The sequence below is a fragment of the Pinus tabuliformis genome, chromosome J, assembly GCF_031772625.1.
Source record: "Pinus tabuliformis cultivar Carrire ecotype Pingquan chromosome J, CPIR1, whole genome shotgun sequence".
NCBI lineage: Eukaryota > Viridiplantae > Streptophyta > Pinopsida > Pinales > Pinaceae > Pinus > Pinus tabuliformis.
The window spans coordinates 872,658,112-872,675,006 of record NC_142295.1 but is presented as its reverse complement, the minus strand read 5'-3'; the positions used below and the strand labels follow the sequence as shown (position 1 = coordinate 872,675,006).

The 16,895-nt window shown below is 43.5% G+C and overlaps 1 protein-coding gene across 3 annotated transcripts in view; it reads left to right on the top strand.

Moving 5' to 3' along the window:
* The window catches only part of LOC149229456 (uncharacterized), a 369,375-nt gene that overhangs the window by 265,402 nt on the left and 87,078 nt on the right, over positions 1-16,895 (top strand). The window lies entirely within an intron of this gene.

Sequence of the window (16,895 nt, the reverse complement as noted above, 5' to 3'; positions counted from 1 at the left end):
TTGATAAAGTGGAACTTATTGTTAATATGCTTCATTCTAGCATGAAACACGGGATCTCCAGACATCTTGATACAACTTTGATTGTCACAATTAATCCCAGTAGGACCTAGAGACTTCTCGAACAAATCAGTCAGAAGCTTCCTTAACCAAACAACCTCCTTTCGTACTTCACATGCAACCACATATTTTGCCTCAGCACTACTTAAAGCAATGGGATCTTACTTCCTACTCATCCATGAGATCATAGCAGCGCCCAGACTAAAACATCCTCTGATAGTGCTCCTTCCATCGGTCTCATGACCACCCCAATCAGATTCTGATACATTAGGGAACCCACTAACTGTCGATAGGAGGTAGGATCCACGAGACTAGATTCAGAGCCCCTCAACTTCTTGACATTGGTGATCATAGGAGTGGTCATCGGCTTGGAATCCATCACCATGAATTTCTACAACAACTTGATGATGTACTTTCCTTACCCCAAATATATCTCCCCAAGTCTCTGCCATACTTCTAGACTAAGGTAATAATGCATCAGTACTAGATCCTTCATTTCAAATTCAGCTTCCAACATCTTCTTGCATTCTTGAATTCTTCGCTTCAGAAATGTGATGAATAGATCATCCACATATAGTAGAATAATGACGGGCTCATTATTCACGACCTTGATGTAGATATTCAGATCAACAGAACTCTTCACGAACCCAATTCTAAGAAGATATGCATCCATCCTTGCATACCATGCCCTAGCTGCTTTCTTCAAACCATATAGGGCCTTCTTAAGTCTGCAAACATGAGAGTCCTTGCTCTTAACTTCAAAGCCTTCGGGTTGTTCGATATACACTTCCTCATCAATGGTCCCATTCATAAATGCGATCTTCACATCCATTTGATGGATATACCAACCCATTGTAGCAAACAATGAAACCAAAGATTTCATGGTAGTGTACCTTACTCTGGGAGCAAAGGTTTCTTCATAATCAATGCCTTCCTTTTGAGAGAAACCCCTTGCAACGAATCTCGCTTTGCACTTGTTTATACTTCCATCAACAATATGTTTGATCTTATAGATCCATTTGGAGGTGATAAACGATTTGTCACTAGGTCTAGGAACGATTTCCCAAACCCCATTCTTCATGATGGATTGATATTATTCTTGCACTGCTTTCTTCCAAACCTCTTGATGCGCAACTTCATTGAATGTAGATGGTTAGGCTTCAATTAACTGTCATGTATGCAACTGTTGTAGCAGCTACAACCACCCTCCAAAATTTTGCCTTAGCTTGTTTCGAAGCCTCCCTACCAACCTTCACAGCAGCTTGCCTTGTTTCGTCAAGTCCTCAAGCTTCAGTGTCTTTCTTGCTCAAAGGCAACCTGTCAATCACAGTTTGATCTTTTCCTTTCACAAGCTGCTCATCCGGACTTGGTCCAGCTGCAGGCTGAGCAGCTTCCCAATGATATTTGCGCATTTCTGGAGGGCAACCAGCAGTTCCCTCTAGGAATTGTGCAATTCCTTCTGATAGTCTGTTGCTGGTCTCCAGGATTGTGCAATCATGTCTGCCCTCCCAACAGGCATTGCGCAATTTTTCCCATCAACAGGCAGTTCAACACAAGATTTGTGCAAATCTGGCCAGTAGTCAGTTGCTGGGCCCAAAAATTGTGCAATCCCCTTTGGGCAGTCAACCCAGCTGATAGTCAGAAATGCACATTTTTCTCCAGCAGTCGAGCAGTCGCTTGCATGTGCAGCTGAGTTGACTGGTTCCCTCCGGGACCGAGCAAAATAGACTTGCATGCATAGGCTGCTTCTCCCAAGGCAACATGCAAAGGAATCCCTTGTTTCAGGGATCTATGTTTAACAGTTGGAGGTTACATGCAAGGAACAAGTCAGAAACCTCCCTCCAAGTGTTGCTTCCCCTAGATTTGTGGCATGCGCGTCATAACCTCGATGTTATCAAAACTCATCAATTGGACGCTACAGAGCTCATTTCTCACATCAACCTTGTAGCTCTGACATCCCACATCACATCTAAAAGCAGTTGGCACATTCAACTTAGCTATTTTGGGGTTACCTGCTTCCCATGCCTTGTGTTGCATTTTTGTCACTTTTTGTGTTTTTGCTTGTGGGACTGTTGTTTGTTTGATTTCTTCGAACGCCTGCTGCCATTTACATATATTCTAGCTTGTCCTAGCTCTGTTTCAATTTTCGTTGCTATCTCACTGTTGTCGCATGGATGAAACTGTTTTTCACGGACGTTTGCCCAATCGGCGAACGTCCTCACCCACATGCATGTTGATCTGTTTGCTCAATCCTCCATTCATGTTTTGCATGCACTGTTTATCACTTTTGCTATCACTTAGTGTCGCCATGCATTTCATCGACTTAACTTGCTTTCAGTTGCCCGTCGGCGAGTCGGGCCAACCTTGGCCTGGTCTCTGCCTTCACCAAGGCTACATTGCGCAATCTGGAGAAGGAAGGCTCACCTTCCTCTCCAGATTTGCGCATTCTGGACTAGCACTGACCTCCTGGATTGAATTGCGCATTTCTGGAGATCAGTGGTTGCTTGGCCCAAAAATTTGCACAAATTTGGCCCAAAAATTTGCACAAATTTGTCCCTGGGCCAACAATCTTTCCCAGTTGGAATCACGCATTCCGCAACCCCAGCAGCCAACTGCCCAATTGGATTGCGCATTTTGCAGTTCCAGTAGTCAGTTAGTCTCCCAGTAGCCCAGACTGTGCCTTGTGCAGTCTTGGTAGTCAGTCTCCCGACCTCCTGGCCGAAATTGCGCAACCTTCACGATCATTCACCCAGGTATGTTGCAGGTCAGTTCTCATGTTCATTTTGGTTTTTGATTGACAGATTGCTTGCTATGAGTGTTGCCATGTCTCCAGGTATCACAGGTGTTCATCTGCCTCTCAGCAGTACAAGTACAATGGTTTCCAAGAGAGCAGAGATGAAGACACCGTTCAAAGCACACTTGGGGATGTAGTCGATCAAGTGTCCATGGGCTTACCTACTCACAAAGACATCAAGTTGTTCATGGACAAGGAAATCAAGCAGTAGCATCACAACGAGCAGCATCATGAACAACAACTGAAGGCAGCATATTGAATGCAGCGGATGCAAGAGGAAGGTTGTTGACAACATAGAGGCGGAGCAAAGTTGCAAGATCAAGCAGATCCACTGATAATGAAAGCAACTTTGGAGACTCAGACTATGAAGTGACGATGCGACATGAAGATCACGCGAAGGCAGAAGATGGAACAAAGAAGGAGTTGCATGTGTTGAAGCAGCAACTCAGGAAGAACATGAAGCTGCACAGACAGACCAATGAGTTGCAGTAGGAACATGAACAACAGTGGGCGCAACATGCATTCACGGATGAACTGTGCCAATACAAGTTAAGGATCCGTCCTAGCAGTGGACATAGAGCAAACATGGTAAGCAGTGTTGTTGATTGCATGCAAAGGATCCAGTAGCATGCATGTCGTTGAGCGCACACATGCAATCCAACCCATTCAACACACTCACCAAAGCGAAGACAAGAAACAAGTCCAACTGTTGCTAAACATGCACTTCGGCAAGTTGATGCGCATGACCACCAACACACACTTGAAGATCAACACGGACACTATGCATCAGTGTGTTTCCAATTCAACCGTACCCAAGAAGACCATGCGCATGTTAGCAGATGAGTTGGATGAAGGGGCCGAACCAATGCACCGGTTGCAACGGAAGCAAGAGTTCGCTTCAACAAGATGTCGCCATGAGGTACATGCACACCATCGCAGACGACCAAGCTTGGCATCAGCTCACCAGGTTCACCATCACAAGCATGTCAAAGAGTTGTTCTCACCACAGCAGACCGAGTGTCAGTGATGTCTTGCAAGGCTTGCTCAAGCCATGTTGTCTCACACGAGCACATGTGCATTGTAATGTTGAGTCATGTCAAGTGTAAGTTGAGTGTCAACAATTGAATGTAATAGTTGTAGAGTAGGTGACGAGTCATGAGGGTAGTTGAACTGTCACAAAGGGGAATGTCAAGGGTCACCCCACCCTTTGCTATAAATAGTCCATCATAACTCATTGTATAGGCTTTTGGTCAGCCAAGCTTCTACTAAGACTATCTTGAAGAAGACTTGGACAGTATTGTAACGCGCCTTGGCTTCTCCACTGCATGGAGCTAGTACATCTCTTTGGACGAGAAGGCGGATGTGGCTATAATGTTCTACTGATAGGGCTAGCATGTTTACATAGTGTATTGTGTGATTATGACTTACACTTCTTTATATAATAAAGCCAACACATTTTCATGCATATGTTGTTATTGTAGTTGGACTGCTCCGGTTGCTTTAATGATATATGTTATTTAACTTACATACTTGTGTATGAACTGATTCACATGAAATTATATGAATCTTGTTGTTAATGTGTTGCATATGTTGTTAATGTTGTCACCGTCCGTGTCGACTGCTCTGCTGGACACCAGACAAACCTTTCTCTCAACCTTGTTATATCAACCGTCACACTCGTCTCGGACTGATCCGTGAGTGTTGTTCAGGTTATCTTACCTTGTATGTTGGATTGTCGCATCCATGTCGACTGCTCTGTCGGAAGCTGTGCATGTCCTTTGTGTTGTGTGTTCCTAGCCGAGTTGGGACTAATCCCTTTCAACCTGGAACTCACCTTCACCTTCCTCTCCCTTTGAAGTGTTGGAACCTCTCATACTCATTCCTTGACTCACTGCATCAGTCACACCCTTGCTACTGACAGAGTTATCTTACTTGCCTCTGTGCGACATCGTGGTCAAGGCATTACCTTACAACCCACTGCTGGGACTCCTACACCAAACGGTTTGAGGTCTAATTGGGACTTCTTACCGGGGAGATTCCCTTGACATGTTGGCAGGCCTAGCACCGTCAACATTTCTGGCACTAGAAGGAGGGCCTGATGACAAGTAGTGCTCTCTCATCTAGTTTTGAACCTTTGCATATATTTCAATGGAGTCTTGCATTCTTCTTCCCCCGAGGTGTTTTTCGAATCATGAAGATGTCTCCATCTCGGGGAAGCTTTTTGATCTCTTGTCTACTCACACGTACGATGGTGAAGGTGAAGTGGCCTGGCCTGAGTATTTATAGAACTTTCTTTCCATGATTCATGAGGAAGATGAGTTTACTGATGAACAGTTCGGTTTGCTACTTGTATTCACACTTCGTGAAGCTCCATTTCATTGGGTGCTTAGCTTGCTACCTGACACTGTACACTCATTTGAGCACTTCTGTGATCTTATTGAACATATGTTCTATGATTTTGGTCCAGACCATCTTGACTGGAAACTGCTACAGCAATGAAGAGCTCCGCATGAATCCGTTATTGTTTTTTGGCAGCGCTTCCATGACTTACAGTTTCAAGCTCCGAAGAGCCAGATGAAGTTCGCTTACCTTTGGGACCGATTCAAGTACTATCTTAAGAAATCTGCCCGTCCCAAGAGGAAGCTTGATGTCAAACCTCGCTCAACCTTCTTCATTGATGGAACTGCGCAATCCCATGTGGGAGCACACACTGTCCCAACGGACTGTTCACCTCCCTCTCATTCAACAGTTCCACCATCACCCAGTGATGCTGAGGATCATGTTTGTACACTTGTTCAACCTTTGCACCCTCCCAACATCACTCCAATAAGTTTTCGAACAGAGTTGGTTGTGAGTCCTTCAAGTTCTCATATGCATTCATTTTTTCAACCTCCGTCTTCGCACCCAGGGGTTCTTCTGGATGATGCTGTCTTGTGTTCGTCCATTCCGGACTCTCCACTTGTTGTGAACGAGGAACAACCCACTGATGGAGTTGGTGTTGGACAACCAACATGCGCTGTCATTCATCAAGAGTATGAGTGGGAGCTTGAACATCAACACTCGGCGAAGGATGACTCCCTTTTGTCCGAGCCCCCTTCGTTCCTTCCTAGCTTCTTTGGTGAACCTGCCATCCATGATTTTGTATGTGTGTCTTCATCTACGGATGCACCCATTATTGATCACTTGCAAGACTCACTAGACGCTAGACCAGCATTCGACAATGGAGAGGATAAGTTATTCATTGAAGATCCACTTGATCCTTCATCTGCTCTTTCCGGAAACGTAGAGGGTGAACATCCTTCCTTCTCATCTACCCCTCTGTGTGATTCGTCAAATCATGAGGATGCCGACCAACATTCTGAATTTTCTGATCTTGGTTGTCGTGATCTCTTCACCTCATCATCCGATCATGATGTTGATTCACTCGTTGTTAATCCGTCTAAGCCACTGGTCTACGAAGATCCATCTGTCAACGAAGTCGAAACCCCACAGATCGTCGAGGCACTTCAGCCCGAGCTGATGGTTATGTCAGGCCCTCACTGTCCTGAGATTGGTTTCGCTTCCAATCAGGAAATTGTTCAAACACTCAAGGCTCCTCATCACTCATCTGTATGCATTCACGATTAATCTAACACTCAGATCACACTTCCTCCACTTAGACTGCACAATCCCATTACTCATTCATTGGAGGAGTCTTATATTGCAAGCACTCGTGCGCAACGCAAGTTATCTTTGTTTCTTTCGTTTGCTTGCATGTCACAGTCAAGAGTGTGCTTGTGCTTCAAATTTGCACGTAGTGTCACAAAGCACCATGATAAGTCCATAGACTGTCCATCATGCACATGTACTCACTTATGTACCGTGGGCACTTTGAAACATGAAGTGTGGCTGTCTTCACTGTTATATCTTTCTTGTATGATGGTCTGCACGACTAGGTCACTCGCAAACCAAGCCTTCACTCACATGGGTCTACCAATGCGCCGGTGGCTGCATTGGAAGTATCACTTCACGTGATCAGGCCCATGCACCATTAGTTTAGGAGTAGGAGTAGTGTTTGCTTTCAGTTGTTTGCTTGCATGCTTGTTTGCTTACATGCTTTGTTTTCCTGTTTGTTTGCTTGCTTGTTTGTTTACTTGTTTTGCTTTCACTTTTGCTTCTGCTCTCGTTTTGCTTTGTTGATTGTTAGTTCGTTCGCTTGTTTTGTCCGTAGGTTAGTTGCATGAAACCATGTGTGGCTCATGAAACAAGTTGGGTAAAGTACAAGAGGGCTTGTACAACTATCAATTCTTGGTTATCTGTCATCTTGCCTCTGTATGATGAACTTGTTACCCTTAGTCCATGATACGTCAAAGGAAAATATGTACTGTTCGAAGTGAACCTTGGTGAGAACACAACTCTTGCGCGCTAACTAGTGTCACCTGCTCTAGTCGATTGTTTTTGGGTTAACCCTTGGTAGCTCAGTCAAGTAGAGTAAGGTGAGGGGAAAAACCTTAATAGGCGTCAGAGATATAATAAACTACTTCTTTGCTGGAACCACCTCCTCTGCTCTCAATAAGTCAGGATCCCTTTTCTGCCCCTAAAATGAATAAGTGCTAAGCACACTGAAAATGAAAAAATGAAAAGTCAAAAAAGAAATTCAAAAATTCAAAATGAATAAGGTGAAAGAAGAGAAAGGCTTCCTGCGCATGGAGGTGATGCAAGTAACTCCGCCGACGTACTGACTAGGTTTGCTGGCAGTGGAGCCATGCTTGTGTTCCTATGTGACTCCACCGGGGTACTATCCAGGCCTGCTGGCAATGGAGCAACACCAGAGATGAAACTAAGACTCTGACGACTATACTGCTTGTGCACCTATATACCCCTCAACCCCAATCAAAACAACTGTGTTGCCTTGGCTTGGAATGTGTGTTAATTGACCAAGAGTCTGGCAGATTCTACATTTTAAAATCAAGTTAGTGTGAAACCGAGATGAGCTAAGAACTGAACAATACTTCCGGAGGTGTTAGACTTGCTTTTCACGAACAAGGTCCATTTAAAGAGCTGGAGTTCTACCAGTGTGTCGCCAAGTGTTGTAGCAGCTACAACCACCCTCCAAAATTTTGCCTTAGCTTGTTTTGGAGCCTCCCTACCAACCTTCACAACAGCTTGCCTTGCTTCGTCAAGTCCTCAAGCTTCAGTGTCTTTCTTGCTCAAAGGCAGCCTGTTGATCACAGTTTGATCTTTTCCTTTCACAGGCTGCTCATCCAGACTTGGTCCAGCTGCAGGCTGAGCAACTTCCCAGTGAAATTTGCGCATTTCTGGAGGGAAACCAGTAGTTCCCTCTAGGAATTGCGCAATTCCTTCTGACAGTCTACTACTGGGCTCCAGGATTGCGCAATCCTGTCTGCCCTCCCAGCAGGCATTGCACAATTTTTCCCATCAGCAGGCAGTTCAATCCAAGATTTGTGCAAATCTGGCCAGTAGTTAGTTGTTGGGCCCAGAAATTGCTCAATCCCCTTTGGGCAGTCAACCCAGCTGACAGTCAGAAATGTGCATTTTTCTCCAGTAGTCGAGCAGTCTCTTGTATGTGCAGCTGAGTTGACTGATTCCCTCTAGGACCGAGAAACACAGACTTGCATGCATAGGTTGCTTCTCCCAAGGCGACATGCAAAGCCATCCCTTGTTTCAGGGATCTATGTTTAGCAGTTGGAGGTTACATGCAAGGAACAATTCAGAAACATCCCTCCAACTGTTGCTTCCCCTAGATTTGTGGCATGCGTGTCATAACCTTGATGTTATCAAAACTCATCAATTGGACGTTGCAGAGCTCATTGCTCACATCAACCGTGTAGCTCTGACATCCCACATCACATCTAGAAGCAGCTGGCACATTCAGCTTAGCTATTTTGGGGTTAGCCCGCTTCCCATGCCTTGTGTTGTATTTCTGTCGCTTTTTGTGTTTTCGCTTGCGTGAGTGTTGTTTGCTTGATTTCTTCGAATCCTGCTGTCGTTGACATATATTCTAGCTTGTCCTAGCTCTGTTTCAATTTTCGTTGCTATCTCACTGCTGTCGCATGCATGAAACTGTTTTGCACGGATGTTCGCCCAACCAGCGAACAGCCTCACCCACATGCATGCTGATTTGTTTGCTCAATTCTCCATTCATGTTTTGCAACACTGTTTATCACTCCTGCTATCACTTAGTGTCGCCATGCATTTCATCGACTTAACTTGATTTCAGTTGCCCGTTGGCGAGTCGGGCCAACCTTGGCTCTGCCTCCACCAAGGCTGCATTGCGCAATCTAGAGAAGGAAGACTCACCTTCCTCTCCAGATTTGTACATTCTAGCCTAGCACTGACCTCCTGGACTGAATTGCGCATTTCTGGAGGTCAGTGGCTGCTTGGCCCAAAAATTTGCGCAAATTTGTCCCTGGGCTAGTAGTCTTTCCCAGCTGGAACCGCACATTCCGCAACCCCAGCATCCAACTGTCCAACTGGATTGCGCATTTTCCAGTTCCAGCAGTCAGTTAGTCTCCCAGCAGCCCAAAATGTGCCTTGTGTAGTCTTGGTAGTCGGTCTCTCGACCTCCTGGCCAGAATTGCGCAACGTTCACGATCATTCACCCAAGTATGTTGCAAGTCAGTTCTCATGTTCATTTTGGTTTTTGACTGACAGATTGCTTGCTATGAGTGTTGCCATGTCTCTAGGTATCACAGATGTTCATCTGCCTCTCAGCAGTACATGTACAATGGTTTCCAAAAGAGCAAAAACGAAGACACCGTTTAGAGCACACTTGGGGATGTAGTCGATCAAGTGTCCATGGGCTTACCTACTCACGAAGACATCAAGTTGTTCATGGACAAGGACATCAAGCAGCAGCAGCACAACGAGCAACATCATGAACAACAGCTGAAGGCAGCATACCGAATGCAGCGGATGCAACAAGAAGGTTGTTGACAACATAGAGGCAGAGCAAAGTTGCAAGATCAAGCAAATGCACTGATAATGAAAGCAACTTTGGAGAATCAGACTATGAAGTGACGATGTGACATGAAGATTGCGTGAAGGCAGAAGATGGAACAAAGAAGGAGTTGCATGTGCCGAAGCAGTAACTGAGGAAGAACATGAAGCTGCACAGACAGACCGATGAGTTGCAGCAAGAACATGAACAACAGTGGGCGCGCAAAATGCATTCACGGATGAAACTGTGCCCGTACAAGTTAAGGATCCATCCCAGCAGTGGACATAGAGCAAACATGGTGAATAGTGTTGTTGATCGCATGCAAAGGATCCAATAACATGCATGTTCTTGAGCGCACGCATGCAATCCAACCCATTCAACACACTCACCAAGGAAAAGACAAGAGACAAGTTCAACTGGGGCTAAACATGCACTTCGGCAAGTTGATGCGCATGACCACTAACACACACTTGAATATCAACACAGACACTATGCATCAGTATGTTGCCAGTTCAACCATACCCAAGAAGACCATGCGCATGTTAGCAGACGAGTTGGATGAAGGGGCCGAACCAATGCACCGTTGCAATGGAGGCAAGAGTTCGCTTCAGCAAGATGTCACCATGAGGTACATGCACACCGTCATGGACGACCAAGCTTGGCATCAGCTCACCAACGTCACCATCGCAAGCATGTCAAAGAGTTGGTCTCACCACAGCAGACCGATTGTCAGTGATGTCTTGCAAGGCTTGCTCAAGCCATGTCGTCTCACATGAGCACATGAGCACATGTGCATTGTAATGTTGAGTCATGTCAAGTGTAAGTCGAGTGTCAACAGTTGAATGTAACAATCATAGAGTAGGTGAAGAGTCATGAGGGTAGTTGAACTGTCACAAAGGGGAATGTCAAGGGTCACCCCACCCTTTGCTATAAATGGTCCCTCGTAACTCATTGTATAGGCTTTTGGTCAGCTAAGCTTCTACTAAGACTATTTTGAAGAAGACTTGGACAATATTGTAACGCACCTTGGCTTCTCCACTGCACGGAGCTAGTGCATCTCTTTGGAGGAGCAGGTGGATCTGGCTGTAACGTTCAACTGATAGGGCTAGCAGGTTTACATGGTGTATTGTATGATTGTGACTTACACTTCTTTATATAATAAAGCCAATACATTTTCATGCATATGTTGTTATTGTAGTTGGACCTCTCCAGTTGCTTTAATGATATATGTTATTTAACTTACGTACTTGTGTATGAACTAATTCACATGCAATTATATGAATCTTGTTGTTAATGTGTTGCATATGTTGTTAATGTTGTCACCGTCCATGTCAACTGCTCTGCCGGACACCAGACAGGCCTTTCTCTCAACCTTGTTATATCAATCGTCACACTCGTCTCGGACTGATCCGTGAGTGTTGTTTAGGTTATCTTACCTTAAATGTTGGACTATCGCATCCGTGTCGACTACTCTGCCGGAAGCTGTGCATGTTCTTTGTGTTGTGTGTTCATAGCCGAGTTGGGACTGATCCCTTTCAACCTGGAACTCACCTTCACCTTCCTTTCCCTTTGAAGTGTTAGAACCGCTCATACTCATTCCTTGACTCACTGCATCGGTCACACCCTTGCTACTGATAGAGTTATCTTACTTGCCTCTGTGCAACATTGCGGTCAAGGCATTACCTTACGATCGATTGCTAGGGCTCTTACACCAAATGGTCTGAGGTCTAATTGGGACTTCTTACCGGGGAGATCCCCTTGACATGTTGGTGGGTCCAGCACCATCAATAGCAGCATAACTAGAATATCTTTTCGGTTTCTTACTTTCCCTGAAGGTTCCTTTAGTAGCTTCATGTCCTTCAACATATTCTAATGTAGCTTTTAACCAATTTGGCCTTTTTCTTGTGGTTGGGATGACCACTGATTGAATAGGCTCACTTGGTCCTTCTTCTTCTTCTTGATTTGTAGTAGGGTTTTCATGATGAACTTCTTCGTCTTCAAATATGGGAACTTCTTTGTCATCAGAATCAATAGGAATATCCTTTGATTTCTTGTATGCTTGATTTTCATCAAATATGACATCTCTGCTTACTTCAATATGTCTTCCTTCCTTAATGTAGATTCTATATGCTTTTGAGGAGAGACTATATCCAACGAATATTCCCTTGATACTTCTAGAGGCCAACTTCTTTCACTTGTCCTTTGGAGCATGGATGTATGTTGGAATTCCAAAGATTCAGAGGTGATCCACACTCTGCTTCTTTCCTGTGAGTACTTCTTCAGCTGTTGTATTATTAAGAATTTTATGATCACTTCTATTTTGAATGTACATGGTTGTCATTGCTGCTTCTCCCCATAATAATTTTGGTAGGTCTTGATCAAGGAGCATAGTTCAAATGCCTTCTTCAATTGACCTATTCTTCCTTTCGGCCAATCCATTTTGTTCGGGATAATAGGGAACAATGAGCTCCCTCTTAATACCTGCTTCCTTACAATATGCAATCAATTCCTTAGAAGTCTATTACCCACCATTGTCAGACCTTAAAGTTTTTATCTTTCTTTCGGTTAGGGTTTCCATTTCGGAACTAAACTCCTTGAACTTACCAAATACTTCATCTTTTTGTTTTGAGAAGGTAGAGTCATGTCTTTCTAGAATGGTCATCAATGAATGTTACATAGTAGAAATGACCTCCAAGTGATTTGTCAGACATGGGTCCACACACATCAGAATGGATGAAGTCTAATATTTCTTTAGACCTAGTTTCACTATTCAGAAATGGATTTCTTATATGTTTTCCCAAAGAGCATCCCTTGCACACAACTTCATGATCTAACTTCATATCAAGGATTCCATGAACCAATAAGCTAAGAGTAGGGATGACCTTATAATGTAGATGACCATACCTCCTATGCCATAGCTCAATGAGATTGATTTCCATATGAAAGAAAGCTTGAGGAGGTAGTGTAATGACTCTATAAAGGCTACCTTCACGAGCTCCAATAACCCTAGCTTTATTAATGCTAGTGTCTTTTCCCTAAACCAATACTTTTCCATCAACAAAATCAACTCTTTCCCCTTTATCTTCTAAACAAGAAATAGAAAGCAAATTCTTTTTCAAACCTGGAACATATAGAATGTTGTTGAGGTGCAGATTCGATCCATTTTCCAGCTTCAACGATGTTGATCCCAAGCCTCTAACAACATAGCTTTTGTTGTCACCCAATTTCACTGCATGAGAAGATGGCTCCTTTGATAGTGTATGAAGTTGTTTACTTTCTCTTGTCATGTGTCTTGATGCTCCACTATCAATGATCCATGCATTGTCATCATTAAGAGAACCTGTAAGAGAAGCCAAGAATCCTTGACTTTTGACCTTGTTGAATAAGTAATGGATGACCTTCTTGATCCAGCTTCTAGCAACGTTGATACCCATTCTTATGTAGTTCATCAAAGAGGGAGAATCCATGCCAACAAAGTGATCTTCTACTTTTATTGACCTTAGCTATGAAACCTTGTTGGGAAATCAATGCAAATAGATTAGGGTTTGATTCCCCTTACTTGATAATTACTTGTGAGTTATGTTGGCTTCTTTTACTTCTTTATTATCTTATCTTTCATCAAGCAATTACCATATTACGTGTGTATGAAGATCACAAAACAAGAGACACAAGATGTAGGCACTATGCCAGGGCAAAACCCCCGTCAAGGGGAAAACCCAGTCAAACATTTTCTTCCTTTCAATAGTATTCTTTGAGACTCTTCACCCTAGACAAAAACCCAACCTTCCCTCCACACCAAGTCAGCCTCCCATATCTTTGACCTCTTTCCAGCAGCACTTCCTTCCCAGCAACTTCAAATATGCGACAACTTCCGACATCAGGCAACAACAAAAACTTGGAAGACTTCGATCTCCCAAACTAGGGCATGAAACAAAGAGAGAGAGAGGCTCCAAAATTTTGATTTTCTTCTTCTCCTTAGACTTGAACCAACTCGCACTTCCTTTTGCTTCCTTAGGCCGACCTCACACTTCTCTAGCTTCCTTAGGGATATCGAACTAGCTTGAGATGAGATGCTCCAAATGAATTCAACTTCCTTCTATTTATAGGCTCCAAGTGAGGTCGAATTGATGTCCTTAGGCCAACTTGATCTCTTCTAGGCCGACTTGGTGTGGAGGTTACATAAATTTTATTTGACTCAATAGTAAACCTTTTTACATGATTCAAAAGCCCAAGAAGGGTCTCTTTGAATGTACAATGACTCTATAAACTCAATATTAATCCTAGGAGTCCACAATGGAGACTTTGACTAATATAATGATGACCAAAGCAAGCAAGCCATATATCTGAGCCTCTCTTGTGAATAGGCTTTTAGGATCACCTCTCATCCTATCATTGATCCATTCAATTTTGTGATCCTTATTATAACCAGTCTCCTCCCATCAATGAACGTCCGTAAAGATTAGGGAGCCTTAGCTGAGGTGATAGTGGGCTATTGCTCGGTTGTTGCCCTTGACCTAGTGGTAGCCCTTCAAGGATCCTATTTTAGGAACCCTGTTGGTTTGATTGGTAATAGGGTCCGCATAAGGTTAGCCTCCCCTTTCCCACACCTTAGGTTGGGCCTCGAACGATGCCTTGGAGGTTGATGCAGCTAAAAAGAAAAGTAAAAGCATAATTGGCCACATTCAATAGGAAAATGTACCACAAAATGAAAAAAAAAGACCAGGACAACCACATTTAGCACGTCGGAAAAAGCTAATGCATGAGCTCTACCACATTCCCATGGCCATCACCCTGGTTCTTGTTACCCACCACTTTGTGGGTGATATCCCCATGAGAAATTTTTCTCCGTGATGATCCTTAGTCGATAGCCAACAACCCCTTGATGCCTCTTTCTAGCTCGTTGTGCCATTTCTCTGCCACTTGAGCCATCCATGTGGGGTCCCTCACCCACCTGTATTGATCGTATGTTTGAAGATGGGCATCCCGAGTCTAAAGGTATGTGTTCTCATTTGGTAATTGAGTATTGGGTTTACTTATCATGGATACTTCTGGGTATGGATTGATGGGGGGATTTGGCGGAAAGGGTTGTTGAAATGTGGCAACAAGAATATTCCAGTTTTAATTTGTCCTCGAATTAAAATTTGAATTTAGTCTCACCAACTGCTTGAAAAATAATTAATTAATTCATCTTGAGTTAATTAACTGGAGAAATTCAAGCTAGAAGCCTTTGTGAAGTCATGCAACAGTTATCCCTTAAATTAAGGAGATAAGGATGAGTTATAATTGAGTTGTAATTAGTTAGCTTAGTTAACGGAGTTATGTCTAGTTAAATTAGTTCCAAATAGTTTGAGGAACTAATTGTGAGTTCAGTCAGTGAATGCATGCATGCATCAAACTAGTGTATTCCAGATAACTGAAGATTCTGTCATAAATAACTCATGCATGTCTATTCAGAGAAAGACCCAGTTGAGATTAAAGACAGGGACAGTGTATTATCAGTTGCAAGAATTTTCCTATAAGGAAAACTCTTGCATGCGGAAGGAATTCATTCCTTGAGATTTGCGCAGTTTTACAGGGTGTGAGATTCGTGTGAGTGATCAATGTTACACTTTGTAACAACTGGATCACCCAGGGAAAATTGCGCAAGGAAATACGAGCTTGGAGGGCAGAGAGAAGGCTTTATGAGCAGTCTATTTTGTCTATGAGTGACTGTGAGGGATTGTATTGAGCGTTGGCTAGCTGTGAGAGCTAAAGTTGTGTGTAATCCTGAGATATTTCCACTTGTATGATAATACAGATAGCGGGGTTTTTTAGCTGAGGCTTTCCCCAGAGTATTCTTCTGTGTTTCATGTGCATTGATTCTGCTTCTTGTTATATGTGTTCCGCTTGATCTTGCTCAAATCTATTAAGCTTCTGCAAGTTTGATTGTAGAAATAGATTAAAGTATTTTGCTTTAGTTATATTGCATTATCAGGTTAATCTACAGTGAGAATTTCTACATGGTATCAGAGCAAAGGTTATCGAAGCTGTGAATAGTATACGGAGAAGAGAATTCGAAGTTTGAAGTTTGGGATTGCAGGTACAAATCGAATTCATCTCATACTTCAGGTTGGTCAATGGCATTCTATGGCTTGAGACTTGAGTATGCCTTGGAAGGCAACTCAAATTACATAGCATGGAAAGATAGAATGGAAGCTGTATTAGAAGACAATGGTTTGAAGGATTTCATTGATCAAGAAATCCCCAAGCCAGCTACAGCTAATGCACAAGAATTGGCTGAATGGAAGAAGTGTGTGGCGAAGGCGAGACAGATTCTTCTGGAGGGAGTTCAAGACCATATTGTCTCGAGTCTCCATGGGAAGGATACTCTGTTTTCAATGTGGAAGACATTGAAGGACCTCTATCAAAACAGTAGCGACCAGAGGAAACTGGTGCTCAAGGATAAGCTTCGGAAAATCAAGATGGAGAAGGGTGATACTATTTCTACATATCTGAACAAGCTCACCACCTGTAGAGATGAGCTTGGTAGTGTGGGAATAACTACTTTCGATGATGATATGGTGAGCCTTGCTCTCCTCGGTCTTCCAAAGAGTTGGAATAGCTACCAGGACTCTGTGAATGGAAGAGAGAAATTGTCGGATTGGGAACGACTGTGGTCGGATCTCATGCAGGAGGAGATCAGGAGGAGCACTCGAGATGGTTCTTCATCAAAGAATGATGATGAAGAAAATCTAGCCTTAGCAAGTAAGGCAAGGAAAGGGAAAGGGAAGGCTTCCCATTCCAAATCGAATTCTTCTCATGGAGGGAAGAAGGGTGACAAATCTAAAGTGAGATGCTTTAATTGTCACGAGATGGGACATTATGCAACTAATTTCCCATCGAAGAAGTCCAAGAAGGGATCCACAAAAGGATCGGAAGGTGAGGCATTAGCCTCTCAGTTCGAAATGGACTTTACCCTCATCGCATGTATGGTTTCATCGATGGTGGGTTGTGTTTGGTATCTTGATAGTGGAGCCTCATTCCACATGACCGGCAATAAAAGTTTATTCAGTACCTTGGAGGAGAAAGACCTCAAGATGCGCATAGAGATGGGTGATGACAGAA